Below are 16092 nucleotides of genomic sequence, written 5' to 3'. Positions count from 1 at the left end.
ATGTGCTAGGATTGCTCATGTTGAAATGATGGATTCATTTTCTTCTGTGTTACCCTTAGAGGTTCGGAGGGCTAATGTGGTTTCGGGTGCTTAAAGATCAACTCCTAAATAATCTCTTGGGTTTCCTGCGCCTACAACTTGCAAACTCACCTTTTGCCCTGCCTTCTGAAATTGGCCTCTCAGGACAGGCCGTAGTGAACTCAACTCCTGATTTCTTTCCCACCACATGAAAATATTCAGATGCCTTCTCACGGAGCCCCCCCTATAGTTTTGTTGTTTTAACTAAGACTTAATTTTTTTAGAGTAGTCTTCAGGTCACAAGTTGGTAGAGGTACAGAGATTTCCCATACACCCCCTGCCCCTATATCTGCATAGCCCCCCTCGTTATTAAAATCCCCCATCAGAGTGGCACATGTATGATGGCTGATGCACTGACACTGACACATCAGCACCACCCGAAGTCCGTTGTTTACATTATGGGTCACACTTGGTGTTGTGCATTCCGTGGCTTGGGCAATTGTATAATGACATATTTCCATCATTATGGTATGGTACCTAGTATTTTCACTGCCCTGAAAATCCTCTATGCTCCATTCCTCCCCCAAACCCCAACCCTGGCAACTGCTGATCTTTTTTACTGTCTCTGTAGTCTTGCCTTTTCCAGAATGCCTTATAGTTGGAGCCATAAAGCATACAGCCTTCTCAGATTGGCTTCTATCACTTGCATGTAAGTGTCCTCCATTTCTTTTCACGCCCTTCATTTTAGTGCTGAGTAACAAGCGGTCCGTTGTCTGGATGGACCACAGTTTATTTACCCGTTCATCTATGGAAGGGCATCTTGGTTGCTTCCAAGTTTTGGCAGCTGTGAGCCCTAACTGCTGCTGTGAACATCTGTGAGGGGGTTTTGGTGGAGACGTACATTTTCAGCTCCTTTGTGTAAATACCAAAACGTGCAATTGCCAGCCCTACTTCATTGTATGGTACGAGTATGTTTAGTTTCACAAGACACCGCCAGACTGTCTTCCAAAGCGGCTGTACCCTCTCTGCATCGTCACCAGCCGTGACCGGGACTTCCTGTTGCTCCGCATTGAGCACTCGGTGGTGTCAGTGCTCCGGATTTGGGCCATTCTAATAGGAGCGTAGTGGTAGCCATTGTTGTTTTAATGTGCATTTCCCTGATGACGTATGAGGCATCTTCTCATAGGCGTGTTTGCCATTTGTATATCTTCTTTGGTGAGGCGTCTATTAAGGTCTTTGGCCCCTTTTTTAAAATTGAGGTAAAATTGGTGCATAATATTATATACATTTCAGGCATATATTATAAGCATCTGTATGTAGTATTTGCAATTGGGTTGTTTTATTATTGTTGAATCACATTGGATTTTTATTTCTCTGCCACATTTATCCCCCACATTGGAGGGATTTATGTGATTTATCTTCTACTCCTACTTGGCCCCAAGAATGAGGATGGACTTGCCCTGACAGTCGTCTTCCCCTTCACCCCTGACCAAGTCCTTGTCAAACATTAGCTTTAGAAGTGGTCAATTCCAGGAATGGAATACCGTTTGCTGTTACAGGGATACCATCCACAGTGTTCTTTAAAATTGCTCATCTGGACTTTAACCCGTGACAGATAGCTCTCTACCTTGACCACTGCCCGGTGTCAAGGATTACTATCCATCTAACAGATATTACTAGGTGCTCTTTTTTTTTGTCAAGCTCTGAGCCAGGCACTGGAGCAGTGAATCAGTCAGGCTATTATCAATGTCTTCCTGATGGGGCAAAGTGGTTTTTCTATAATGACCAGCTCTAGTCCTGCCCATTGAAACCATTATAATTGGCCATTCCATTTCTCCAGAAACATGAAGATGGCACTCAGACCCCCTCAAAGTCCATTGTCATTCTGGTTACCTCTTCCTTTGGACTCGCTCCACTTGGTCAATGACCCTTTCAAAGGAGACTGCTTGGAATTTCTGCTTCCAGGGCTCTTCTGCCTCTGTTGGGATACAGGTCTTAATACGGTCACCTAAATCTGTGGCGTTACATGGCTTGACGTGTTTCTGGAGTCTAGAGATTCAAGCATGCATATGTATATGTCCCTTGGGGAGAAGGAGTTGAAAAGATTAACTTCGACCTAGGGAGTTGTTTTTCTTCTGCTTTTTAACCAGAAACATAAATGCGATTGTAGCTTTGAACACTGAAATGCTAGCTTTTAAACAACTTGCAAATAATAGACTTCAAGATTTCAAGGGGAAAATGGGCTCCATAAAAATTCTGTGATAGGAACCCCTACATTGTCCTTTTAGTTGGTAAATTGAGAGTAAGTGGTAAACAGAAAGTAATCGCCTCTAACTACATTTCACTGGGAACTAATGTCCCTCTGACCAGTCAATAATGTTAACTTACAAAAAAAGTGAGCCAGGTTTCTCCACGGTGACAACTTAAATCGGGAATGATTACAGTCCTTGAACTCTGCCCCCCTCTTCCAGCTTGACTTCGCGGGAGCAGGGGAAGGAGCTCGGGGCCAGGCTGTTAAACTAAAGCACACTGAACACTGAGTGCCGCCCATGACAAGGGTTTGTGGCTGATATTACCAAAGACAGACAACCCCTTTGCTCTTTGACTTGGCTTCTTCCAGGGCTGAGAAACATCCAACTCACTCCGGGAAGAGCAGACTATTTTCTCCTACTTCAGAATTCGGAAGGAATGATTGTTCTCCTGATAGATTATTCTCTGCTCCCATTTCCCACCTTGCTCTGCTCTCTGGACGTGTTCTCTGCCTTCCTCTGTCCTGCTCCTGGCCCCAGGAGGCTGGCCCCTGCTGCTGCAGCTCCTGCCTTGCCCCCTGACTTGCAGTTCCCCTTGGCAAGTGAGAGGCCTGGATAAGAGGATAGGAAGAGAGCAGGATCTGTGTAGATCTTCCAAGCCCTACGCTTCTGTAGCGTGTCATTAGAAGTAGCCCTGCCTAACTAGTTACAGCTCCTGCCAAGTTACGGCTCCTGCCAAGCAGCCCCTAATTGAAGATTCCAGCTCTCACTAGACTCGAGGGACTCTGTGCCCTAGGGCTGACAATGGCCTCCTATCATTGTTGGTCTCTGGGCCCCTTCACCTCCTTCATTTTCTCTTATGCCTGCTCTCACCTCTGTCCTATCATTACAGCTTCTTCATTCAAATCATCTGGAATGAATTCTTTCCTGCCTGGGCCCTGACAGATAAACCTCTGCTGTCCGAGTCTCTTCTCTAAGTCATGGAGCACCACATCGTCAGTACTGGGGAAGCCTTCTTACCTCCTTTAAGCAGGTGCAGTCCCCAGTCCCAGGACCAGAGTTTCAGCTATTCCAACCTGGCAGCAACTCGAACCACCTGGAAAGTTTTGAAAGAGATACATTCCAGAACGCCGTCTATTCAATAAGACCCTCCTGGGATGGAGTCTTACAATTTCTATTTTTAAAGAAATCTATGAAGCAAGAATGGCAAAATAGTGATAATTGTGTAAGTTGGGTGATGGGTACATGGGGCTCATTATACCAATTTCTCTACTTTTGTGTATGTTAGAAATTTTTCCTACAAAAAGAATCAGACATGTAAAGTTCTTAGTAGAGAACCTCTGATTCAAAGTAGAGGTCTGCAGTCTGTTTTGCTAATCTCATTATTCCCTGTCTCCATTGGCTCCCATCACACCATGGTAGGGTCTCCATCTGGGTAAATAATGAGACGGTACAAAGAGACCCAGCATCTTGCAGTCCCTACCTCATTTCTTTGTAGGTTGGGGTTGAACAGATTTGGCCAAATCCCTTGGTCTTTTTAGACAGTTCCCAGTCACATGGACACCGTTTGTGACCTTTAGTCAAATTCTGTCAGTGCTGAATTGAAAACCCAAGTTAATACACTCTGGTGTGATTCTCTCCTCTGTCCCTTTTATATGAGAAATTCCTCACAAGCCCACCATTCTATTTGTTCCATACAAGAAAAGGAACTTTGAGTAACAAATTCAGGTTTCTAATCTCTGCCTCTGTGTGATCTTGGGCAAGACACTTACCTTTTCATTTTCTTGGATTGCTCTAATTTCCTAGCACGGTAGTTAAAAGCATGTCCCTGGCTTTGAATCATAGCTCGGCCACTTCCTAGCCACGTGAGTTGGGCCAAGCTGTGGAACTTTTACAAGCCTCCATGTTTCCATCTGTAGAATGGAAATATTAATAGAAACCACATCACTGGGTTGCTGGGGAGATGAAATGAGCTACTACATGTAAAGGGAGTAGCATGGTACCTGGTGTCTAGGTTCTCTGTAAGTGGTAGCTGATGCTGTTACCATTACTACTACTTAAATTTATAGTTGTCACTTCGGAGGACTCGGCAGAAGGAAACATAGCAACACTTTCCGGTATACAGTTTCCAGGGGTTTTCGAAATCATAATAAATGTATGGACTGCTGCTGTAGATCTTACAGAAATTACAGGCTGTAAACGCCGGGGGATGGGCGAGCCAGTCAAACAAGCCAGCACAGCTGACTCCCCCGTTGCTGGTCAGTTTGTAAGGTTCCGGGTTTCTGCACCAGCCTGGGGGGAAGGCCCGGCTGGATCTGGAACTCCTCTTCTCCGGCGCTGGCCTGGACTGACGCCAGCCGCCGAAGATACCGGTTTGATGTGTGGGAGGTGACCGTGAAGGGAAGAGCAGAGGAGCACGGAGGGTGCTGCTAAATTGCACAGAGAAGCCAAGTGCCCAGACGGCCTTGGCTTACGTGTGTCCATTCTCAGCCAACTTGACGACACACGGCTTCATTTAACAAACTTGACCTCATGTTCCTGTCAATTAAAAACTATGCGAATGTGTTTTGAATTTTCTAGGCAAGGGTGTATTACCTCCTAATGCTGACTATTAAAATTCCTGATAAAATCCAATCTCCGAAAGTTGGACAGCAGGAGAGAGAGGGTCCAGGAGAAATTTTGGCCTTTTAATAACTTAGCACAAAAACACGTATTAATTAATAATTTTACCCCAAAGAGCATTTCCTTAGTTCCTCCTTTGGCTGGGAGGAAAAGGCTCACCGTTCTTTTCCTGGCACCTAACCTAGCCTAGCCAAAATGCCTGCAGACTCCAGATTGAGAATCCCTTGTTTAAATGTTGTTGTTTTTTAACGTAGGTCTGGGCTTTACAGGAGTGACATGCTGAATGACGTAAACTGATGCAGCCTTAAGCTAATGTCTAGCAAATGGCCGGAAGCTCACTCTTCCTTAGACAAGTATGTCTTTACTCTGAAATGCTGGGCACTTACACTCTTTGGTATCTTCTGTTAATTTTTCCTACTCCTTGTGGCACGTATTTTAAAGTCACCAGCTGAGAAAAGTCAGGTCTTCTGTGATTAGTTTTGATTCGCTTATGGCAAGGAGACGTGCAGTCATAGTGCAAAGGCTATCATCTGTCCCGTTGTTCTGAACACCGTCAGGGGTCACACTGGGGTGGCTGCCTGCCTCACGATGTGCCCCAGCGGCCATGGCTGTGCCATAGCCCTCTCTTTGGGGGGAATGACTTTTCTTTGCGAGTTCTCATCCTTCCACTCCTTGCTCTGTCGTGTGTCCTGACAGAGCTGCGTGACACCGCCTTGCTGGCCACAGTGGAGGGCTTAATGGTGGATAAGTTGACCCAGCATCTTACACCTCACTTTGGGTCGGGGCTGGGAGGAGCACCCAAGTTGGTTTAACCAGAGTCTTTCCTCAGGATTTATCTCCCTGTACCCAACACTTTATTATGAAAATTCTCAAAAATTCTAGAAGAATTTTATAGTGAACACCCGCCACCTAAACTCTATCATTTAGCACCTTACTACATTTGATTTATCATCTGTCTATCTACCCGTCCTTCTATCCGGCTATTAATTCAACTTGGCTTCTGTGCATTTCAACGTAGATCACAGACATTCGTACACTTCCCCGTAAGAATCTTAGGACGCATTCAAGTAGGGTTCAATATTTGTTTACAGTGGGTTTTCCTTTTGACATAAAGGTCACATACAATAAAATGCACATATCTTAATGTACATTTGCAGAGATTTTTTTTTGACAAATACGTACATTCAGGATTTATTTTCATCAGGAGTGGAGGAGTGAAGAGAAAGCTTCTTTCCCTTTCGGAAGGTGAGGCTCAGTGATGTGAGCCCAGAGTGGGGCAAGGATGACTCTAGCTTCAGCTTCTGAAAGCCAGCTGGAGATAAGAAAGCTGACATATCAATGTGGAGGCAGAGCTAAGAGACAAAAATAATTTTTGAAAGTATTGTAGTCATTTGTACCCTTTTTTTTGGCAGTTTGGTTACATGAGCCCATAAATTCTCATATTAGTCTAAACTATTTTAAGTTGTTTTTCTTTTACTTGCATCTAGTCCTGACTAATACATACGTGTGTGTGTGTGTGTGTGTGTGTGTGTGTGTACTGTCCTCTTTGATTTTAAGGAAGGCATTGTGTGTCTACTACATTTATCAGCACCCCAACTTGGGGGAGGTTAAGAAGGTCTAAGGGACTGTGGATCTAGTAAACTGAAAGCACTGACCTCACCTAGTCCTGGCTCTGGATCCATCCAATGTGAGGAGAAGGGACGATTTTGCACAGGCACTAGCAACTGTATTCAACACAGACTCTTTAACATGAAAACAGAAGCAAAACCTGAACTGTGTCAACCTTGATATTGAACGTACAGTTACTGATGGAAGGAAGGACCCTCAGAAGCAGGACCCTAACACACTTGCTAATTGTCTTTTCTAACTTTGAACATTACCCAGTTTTTGCCACTTTAGCTAAATAATTGCCGAAACAGAGGCAGTAGGTTTTCACTGTTAGAGGTAGACTAGGTTGCAAAATGCCAAAATGGGTCCAATCTGGGAAATGTTGAGTCCATATGTGAGAGAAGGCCAGGGAGACGAAGGCTCGCAATCATCCGAGGGGGAGTAAAGGAAGTATTTTATTGCCCAAGAGAAATTTCTACTTTTTTTGGATTTTGGTTCATACATATGATACTATTTATCAGTTGTGTTATTTTGGTATTCTAGGGTTGGATTTCTTTCTCCTTCTCTCTCTGTCTCAGATCAACATAAAAATTTCTCTTTGGTGAGTTCTACAAAAGTCAGAGAAGTGGTTGCCTTGGGGGGGAGGGGAGGGCTTGTAGATGGAAAAGGGTCCATGGAGGGCTTCCAAGGGTAGGTGCCCAAGTTCTGTTTCTTTACCCGAATGGTGGTTACAAGTGTGTTCCTCTTATACCGAAGTAAGCATTCATTTGATGTTTTATAATTTACAATAAAAAATCTTAAAATCTGAAGCAAACATACAAAGACAAGATTTGATAAAACTACGAAGTGAGTACATTATTAGTGCTTTAATTCATCATACACTTTTATGTATCATTGGAATATTTCATAATATCAAAGTTTAATTAAAACAGTTTCTCCCTTGACCTCCAACTTTTCTTTAAAAGGACAGAATTTTTATGTAGACTTTTATTTCTGAGGTCTGTCCAAAGTGACAGTAAATGACGGTCATCCCCAAATTGTCACTAGCACCTTCTTCCTTTGCACTGTTCCTTGAAATTACTTCTTCAAATCTCCAGATTTTCTTACTTCCTCCACTCTTTTGTGTCTTAGCCTGATTCATTCTACATAGAACATCTGACCTTTACTATATATTTTTACAACTTCATATTAAATTTTATCTGACCAGATCTGCTCATTACCAAAGTGAGTGGGAATAATAAAAGTAATTTTTTGGGTAATTTATGTTAGAGCTTTCTTGTTCAGATATTCTAAGAAAAGCAGAGAAAAGAGTGTAGTGGTGATTGTCTTCCATTACCCGATGGTTGCCCCGATTCCTCATTTTGTTTGGATATTGAGATTCTTTATTTTTTTTCCAAGACTTTATTTTTTTAGAGCAGTTTTAGGTTCACATCAAACTGAAAGGAAGGTACAGAGATTTCCCATACACTCCCTGTCCCCAAACATGCAAAGCCCCCCATCAGCACCCCTATCAGAGTGGTACGTTTGTTACAGTTGATGAACCCACACTGACAGGTCATTATCGCCCAGCGGGGTTCACTCTTGGTCTTGTACATTCTAAGGACTTGGCCAAGTGTGTAATGAATGTATCCATCATTACAGTATCATACGGAGTCTTTCCACTGCCCTGAAAATGCTCCGTGTTCCACCTATTCGTTCTTCCCTCCATCCCGTAACCCCTGGCAACCACTGATCTTTTTACCAACTCCACAGTTGTGGCTTTTCCAGAATGTCATGTTGTTGCAATCATGCAGTATACAGCCTTTCAGACTGGTTTCTTTCACTTTGTAATATGCATTTAAATTTCCACCATTTCTTTTTGTGGCTTGAGAGCGCGTTTCTTTTCAGCATTGAGTAGTATTCCGCTGCCTGGATGCAACACAGTTTATTTACCCTTTCACCTACTGGAGGGTATCTGGGCTACTGCCACATTTTGACAACTACGAATAAAGCGGCTGTAAACATCCATGTGTGGGTTTTTGTGTAAACATACGTCTTCAGCTCCTTTGGGTAAATACTGAGGAGTGTGGTGGCTGGCTCTGGCGAGTTGTATGGTACGAGTATGTTTAGTTTTGCAAGGAACCACCAAACTGTCTTCCAAAGTGGCTGTACCTTTCTGTGTTGCCAGCAGCCATGAGTGAGAGTTCCTGTTGCTCCACATTCTTGGGAGTATTTGATGTTGTCTGTGTCCCAGACTTTGGCCATTCTAATAGGCACGTAGTGGTATCTCAGTATTTTAATGGAGGTTCTGAAGCATAGCAGGATATTAGCAGGTCATCGGCAATAGCGGATAATGTTTAAACACGTGCTATGTGCTGAGCACTGTAGAAAGCACTTTATAGATATCATCTGATTTAATCATTCCGCAACTCTTGTTGATGAATGGAATGGAAGGCAAGCTGAGGACAAAGCAGAAACGGACAACCCGCAACCCCCCCCCCCCCACCATGGGATGTATGTGACATCCCTCAGGCACTCCTGGCTGCCCTAAAGGACAAAGAAATAGTTAACCTATAGAGACCACAATCCTGCAAGACTTAAGTCTCCCTCAGTTTACAAATGTCTTTAGCAGTTTACAAGAACAAAGCATTTCTGTCAATAACCTAGCTTCCGGAAGGGAATGTAGATACAATTAAATGTCCTTATAATCTGCAGCCTCCAGGAATCTCCCAGCCATCTTCATGTTAATGCCTTGCTAGAGGGAAAAACAACCTTAACTTGACAATGGCAAGCCCCCCCCCCCAATCCTGTGAATCTTCTTTAACATACGAAAGTATTTTCTCAACCTCCCTTTTTCCTTACCTCCCCCAACCCCATGATATATAATCAGCCACCCCTCACAACCTCAGTGCAGCAGCTCTTTCTGCCCACAGGTCCTGTCCTGCGCTTTAATAAACCACCAATTTTGCACCAAAGACGTCTCAAGAATTCTTTCTTGGTCGTCGGCTCTGGACTCCACCACACTGAACCTCACCTATATCCCACAACCTCCTCATTGTGACCTAAGTACTATTGTTGTCTCCAATTTAAAGATAAGAAGATTGAGGTTGTGAGGGTGACATTCCCAAGTCACACAGTTAGCATGGGACAGCAGGGCTGGCTTCATGGACATGTGACCTGGGGAGTCATACTGGCCCTGTGGTCAGAAGAGCTCCGTATTTGGTTTAATGCTTTGAGGTCACTGTCTTGAAATTCTTTTTATTTTTAAATTTTTTTTTAGAGAGGCAGGGGAGAGAGAGAGAGGAGAGGGCCAGAGAGAGAATCTTAAGCAGGCTCCCTACGGAGCATGGAGCCTGACGCAGGGCTCGATCTCATAACCCCGAGATTGTGATCTGAGCTGACATCAGGAGTCGGATGCTTAACCGACTCAGTCACCCAGGTGCCCCACTGTCTTGAAATTCTTAATAATCTGTGCACAAAGAGCCCCGCACTTTCATTTTATACAGAACTTGGCAAATTACGCCCTGCAGGGTAGAGCTGGGTGTTTGACTAAGCCCTTAGCCTCTCAACAGAGGCTACGCTGTTAACCGCTATTGTATTCTGCCATTTTGCGTCTCTTTAACTGCATCTAAGAGAAGGAAAAACAAAGAAACAAAACAACAAAAACAAAAACACCTCAACAAGGAAAGAAACGAACAAACACAAAACTGGTAACAGAGGGCCGGCTGACATAGCATACGCAGGAAACTAAAGACCGTAAGAAGCCAATCTGGGGAAACTAATTGTAATATGTGTGACTTAGGTATTGTTCTTGGTAAATAAGACAAATACGTGTGACGTGTTCTACCTTGGGAAACACCCACACTCCCATGATATAAAGTTCATTCTCCTCCATTCATTGCAAGTAGTTGAGACAAGGGTCTTTTCTAAAATAAATCACTGTTTCAGGAACAAGGGGGATCTCATCACATCTGGAGATTTGCTCCTTGTTTTCTCCGACGGAGGACAGCTTCTCCCTGCCCAGCTTTTAGACCTACAAATTCATCCATCCTTGTGCCAAGTGAAGCTTCGGCACAGAAAGTGCCAGAAAAGCAGTGGGCGTCCCCAAACATGGGAGAGAGAGGGAGAGGGGGTGGCCACTTCTTTTTCCTGGGCTCTTTTTATTTCCCACTTGTCCCGATGCAGATCTTGATGCCCCCTTTCGGCCGACTGCTGTTGGCCTTGTTTTGCTCCTGGTCCCCGACTGTGCTTGCCTCCTCCCTCGAGTTGCTCAATTTGAGCTGCTAGTTCCTACTCTGTCTCATTTAGCCTCCAGGGTCCTCATGGCTTGGTGGTGAGATGAAGCTAGGCTTCTCCTCCTCCCTGACATGACGGGCTCGGTGGAGGGCGAGGGTGAGGGCTCGTGGCCGCAGAAACGGGGAAGCTGGGGCAGGCACCCTGGCCTTGGCTTCCTGTGGCTGCCTGAGGCATCTGCTGCCTGCCCCTGGACAGCTTGGATGCTTCGATGCCTCAGGAGTTTTAAATCTTACAGCTTAGCATGACTTCTTAATCGGAAAATGGAAGCACAGGAGAAACAGCTTTGCTTGGTGCACAGGGGCTTGGCTAAGGTTCACTGGTGGTTACCAACGTTCCCCGTCGCACCCCACCCAGCTCCACAATGCCCATCATTGTTTCTGAGAGCGTTTCACCTGCGTCTGGTGAGAACCTGTCCAGGCAGGTCGGCAGCAGCACCCAGCCGAGCCCTCTGTCTTCCTGGAGCTGGAACAGAATTCCCAACGACCCACATTCCAAACTGAAGGATTGTCATGCTTAAGTAATCTGTTCTTCATTATGGATTAAGGATGGATATTTAAAAATAAAAATCATACCTACCCCTAGCCCCAGGGTTTATCTGTTCCTCACCACACACCTGTCAGGTCTATTTTTGTCAATGCAGAAACTGAGTTTCAGGGAAGTTGTGATTTGCCCAAGATCTAAGATGTCGGCCTAGATTTTTCTATGCCAAGAATGGCGTTTGTCCATTACTGCATCACATTACTTCTATCACGGACAGATTCAGAGTAGAAAGAAGGCAGTTATATGAGAAAGCTGTGTGCTGCTTTCAGGATGACAGTGGGAATATTAATAGTACTGGTGATTTTAGCATGTGGACCTAACTTGCCAGCCTATGGTCAGATATGGTCCAGGCTGACCGAAGAATCATCTCTGTGTCAGGGACCAAGGAACTTGATGGAGAGGAAAAATGCTGACCCCTCTAGGAAAATTTACCATCCCACAAAATAGTGAACTCGCATGTCACTGTCAACTACAAAGCAGATCTTGTTCTCTAGACTGTTATACTGACCAAAGTTGAAGGAATCTTGGAGAGAATTCTGAAAGTGGAGTACATGGCAGTGCGCTGGGGTCGTTGAAGCTACATATCAAATTATGACACATCTCCCCAGATTGTGAGAAAAAACGACAAAGAGAACAAATAAGCAAAGCATGTTTATCTATTAAAAACACCAACATCTTATGGAGGAGAAGGCAGTTTGGGCATGAATTGTTTTTTGGGGGGAGCGGAGGTAGAGGAAGAGAGAAAATCTTAAGCAGGCTCCACACCCAACGTGGAGCCTGATGTGGGGCTCGATCTCACAACCCTGAGGACATCACCTGAGCCGAAATCAAGAGTTGGATGTTTGACTGAGTCACCCGGGCACCCTGGGCCTGAATTTTAAAGATGAGAGAAACTGAACATCTACAATGAGTCTTTTTGGGTCAGTACATTCCAGGTGCAAACCCTGGGAATGAATTTTCACTCTCTGGTATCTTTGGATTATTTCTGTGAAAAGTCTGAAAGTACTGGTCATTTTAGTAAACAGTTGAAGTTAACAGATGGTATCTGATTCTCTTGTGGTCATAGCAGGACTGGGCCCAAGATCCCCTAAGTCCTTGTCTACCATTCTCTTTACCATTCCATAAACCCATTCTTTGTTGTGGCAGTGTTTCTAAGAGAAGAGTATATTTTATTGCCTCAGGCAGACTAGAATGCAGAAATAATGCCGTCTGGGATAATTTAGAACATGTGTTAGAGCGAGCATCGCTTCTCATTGCCAGAGCACCATGGGACATGGGTTGTGGAGCAGTTTGAAGCGAATGTGAATGGAACCTACAGCCAGGGGGTTTCCCAACCATGTGTCAGCTGCCATCTTGCTTCTAAGGCTTTGCCTCTTCTAAAGTAAAAACTAAATTCTGGTTATTAAGATAAAAACACTCAACCTCCTTAAACAGCAAGCAGTGCAAGTTAACATAACAATGTGCTACAACTTTTCCCCTTGATTTATTGGTAATGATTTTTTTTTTCTTTTTAAATAATGAAAATACTCGGTGAAAGTGAGAGAAAACAGAATGGATTAGATATTTATCCTACTTCTCTGGTAGAATAATTCGATAATATATATCAAAAACCTTGGAGTTTGCATATGTTACCCTTTGAAAAGCAATGCTACTTCTAGAAATTTTTCCCCAAGGAAATAAACATAAAAGCATGCAGGGATTGATTTAGTTACAAAGATGTTCATTTCAAGGTTCTTGAGAACAGTAAAAAAATGTAAACAATTTAAATGTCTAATATTTAGGATTTGGTAAAATAAATTATAATACAAATATATAAATTATAATGTAATATAGAATACAGAATACCATTGCATCTTGAGTCCCCCTTTGAAATGATGCTGTGAATGTTAAAAGGCATTAGAGGAAGGTAGTTAAGAGTAGGGATTCTAGAACCTGATGTCTTGACTTGACAACCTGGTTGGACCACTTACTAGCTGTGGGACATGGGACAAGTTTCTTAAATTCTCAGTGCCTCAGTTTCTTCATGAAGACAATGGTATAGTGTTATACTTCCCTCAGAAGAACCAAGTCAGGTATTCATCAAATATTAGATATTGTTAGATAAGCAACTATCAAGAAGGAAATTGTTTTTTACTTATTATTAACTAGAAATAACAGGTTAACTAAACGGTTTGTATAGTATAACAATATATTTTGTTTTAAAAGATCCTTTCAGAAAGTGTAGACCAGTGCTTCTCAAACGGCATGCCAAGGCATCCTAGACCACTGTAGGGAGTTCACATGGGCCCCACAGGGTATTTTAAAATTTCAACAGAAAGGCAAGTGACACTTCCGGACACGGTATGAACTACTACTATTAGGTTGTTTGGACCTGACTGCATAATAACCATAATTTATACGGGTTTAAAGTACCAGAAAAAAAATTACTGGAACACTAAGAGTGCCATGAACCGAGGAAGTTTGAGAACCTCTAGAGTAGCCTATGGAATTTACCGAGGTGTTAAAACGTTACCGCGTCGCGTCATTATGCGACTTTACGTTCTCTGCATTCGATGTATCTGAATTTCCGAATTCTTCTACTGTGGACGCTTGTTGTTTTGGTAAGACAACAGAAGTTATTTTAAAACGATTTCTTCCTGAATGTGTCTGTGCAACAGCTATTTACTGAGTGCAGTGTGGAGCCACTTTCTGGGCTGCACACGGGAAGGGGGGTCAGGGCGGCAAAGATGCCACACCCTCGAGGAGCACACAATTGAGGGCGAGTTGAGAACGTAAGCTAATGGCTGGTGCTCGGTAGACCAGGCTGTGAGTCAGGTGCCAGTTGACGTGGGAGCTCTGACTCTGCCGTGGGAGCCTAGAAAACCTTCCCAGAAGGCCGGCGTTGGGTGGGTCTTGCAGAATAGATGGAACTTTCCTAGATGGGAAAGGGGCAGAAGAGGGTTCCCCCTTGTAGCCCACAGGGAGGGACTTGGATGCCATTGGGGGGTGGAAGGAGTCTGGAAAGGCGCCAGATCCGAATGGGAAGGCTCCGGCGGGTCGGCTCCCGGACCGGGCACTTGTAAAGGACGGGTGAGCACTGATAGGTTTGAAGCTGCAGAGTGTTGTCAGTGTGGTGCTGTGAAAGGGTCACTCTGGCAGCGGTGGAGAGAGACGGGGAAGCTGGCGCAGAGCTGGCCAGGGGCAGGGGACCAGCCAGGAGGATTTTGTAATCGGCCAGGAAAGAGGTCACCAAGCCCTGATTGACTAATGAGGGAGATTATATAATGGCCCCTGGGGACCAAACGAGCAACAGCAAATGATCCAGATGTGCACGTTATTCATCTCAAGATATGTTGGTATCTTTTTTTTTTTTTTTAAGATTTTATTTATTTATTTGACAGAGAGAGAGACAGCCAGCGAGAGAGGGAACACAAGCAGGGGGAGTGGGAGAGGAAGAAGCAGGCTCATAGCGGAGGAGCCTGATGTGGGGCTTGATCCCATAACCCTGGGATCACGCCCTGAGCTGAAGGCAGACGCCTAACGACTTGGCCACCCAGGCGCCCCAAGATATGTTGGTATCTTTAAAAATAAAACCTTTGTTTTTTTCTGATGATAAAGAGAATACGTGATCAGTGTACATACTTGGAAAACAGAGAGATGTATAAAGAAGAAAATGAAAGCATTTATACCCCACGAGCCGGAGCTGAGATAGGTATAGGTATGTGGGCCACATACAAAATGCAAAAATATTACATATTATATATAAATACTGATATCTAAATCTCATATATATACACATATAGTTTATTTAAAATATGTACATTTGGGAAAATAAAGTCCAACTTACAGGAGGATAACAAATAAAAAATGATAATTACTGAGTGCTTACCAACTGCTCGGCACGCTTAGAAGCACAACATATATATTGGCTTATTATACAGTTAGCTTTTTAATGCTCGCAACGCCGTAAGGTCCGTCTGTGTGTATTTTGCCGTTTACAGGGAAGTTAATGTATAGAAAGCTCAGTAACTTGGCTCCGGTTCTGTAATTTGTGAGTGTCAGAGCTGGGATTTGAACGTGGCAGTTTATGTGCAGGCACCATACCCTTTAAGCCCTATGGTACAATTATGAGTCATACAGTTAAACTTCTGTTGTTTGATTGATTGACTTTACAGAGGCACATGTGACTCTGTCCCTTAGCGTTGTTCAGCTGAGCTCTCGGTGATGACGGGAATCTTCTACACCTGCACAGTCCAGTAGGAGGCCACCAGACAGATACGTGTGGTGTCAAGCCGTAGAAATGCCACTACTGTGAATGAGGATCTGGCTTTAGCATTTCACGTCATTTTAATTAATTTAAACTTGAGTAGCCACCGTGGCTAGTAGCGGTTCACTGGGCTGCACAGATCGATAGAAGATAAAAAAGAATGGGCACCTCATCCTTTTGTCGGACTCTCTGACCAGCAATGATGGGTAACTATCTTTGTTTCTGATTTTAGTCCTTTCCCTTGGTCATCTCTTTTAAGCCCAGAAAATATGCCTCTATTTGTATTTCTGGATTTAAACGTTGGCCTGACTGCACCATTACAAGATGACAATTCACGTGTGGGCCCTTCCCCCAATCCTTCTCCCCTTCTAACTTGTGTTAGTTATTTAGTTTCAGTTTTCGTATCAGTTGGGATTCTTCTGATTGTAAGTGGGAAAAAAGAGCCAAATAAACCTGATCTGAGTGGCCACAGTAATGCTGAGTACACACACACACACACACACACACACACACACACAGAGTCTCCGTGTTGTA

This window comes from Ursus arctos, unplaced genomic scaffold, assembly GCF_023065955.2.
Source record: "Ursus arctos isolate Adak ecotype North America unplaced genomic scaffold, UrsArc2.0 scaffold_7, whole genome shotgun sequence".
NCBI classification, from domain to species: domain Eukaryota; kingdom Metazoa; phylum Chordata; class Mammalia; order Carnivora; family Ursidae; genus Ursus; species Ursus arctos.
Note: the sequence above shows the minus strand (reverse complement) of the source record.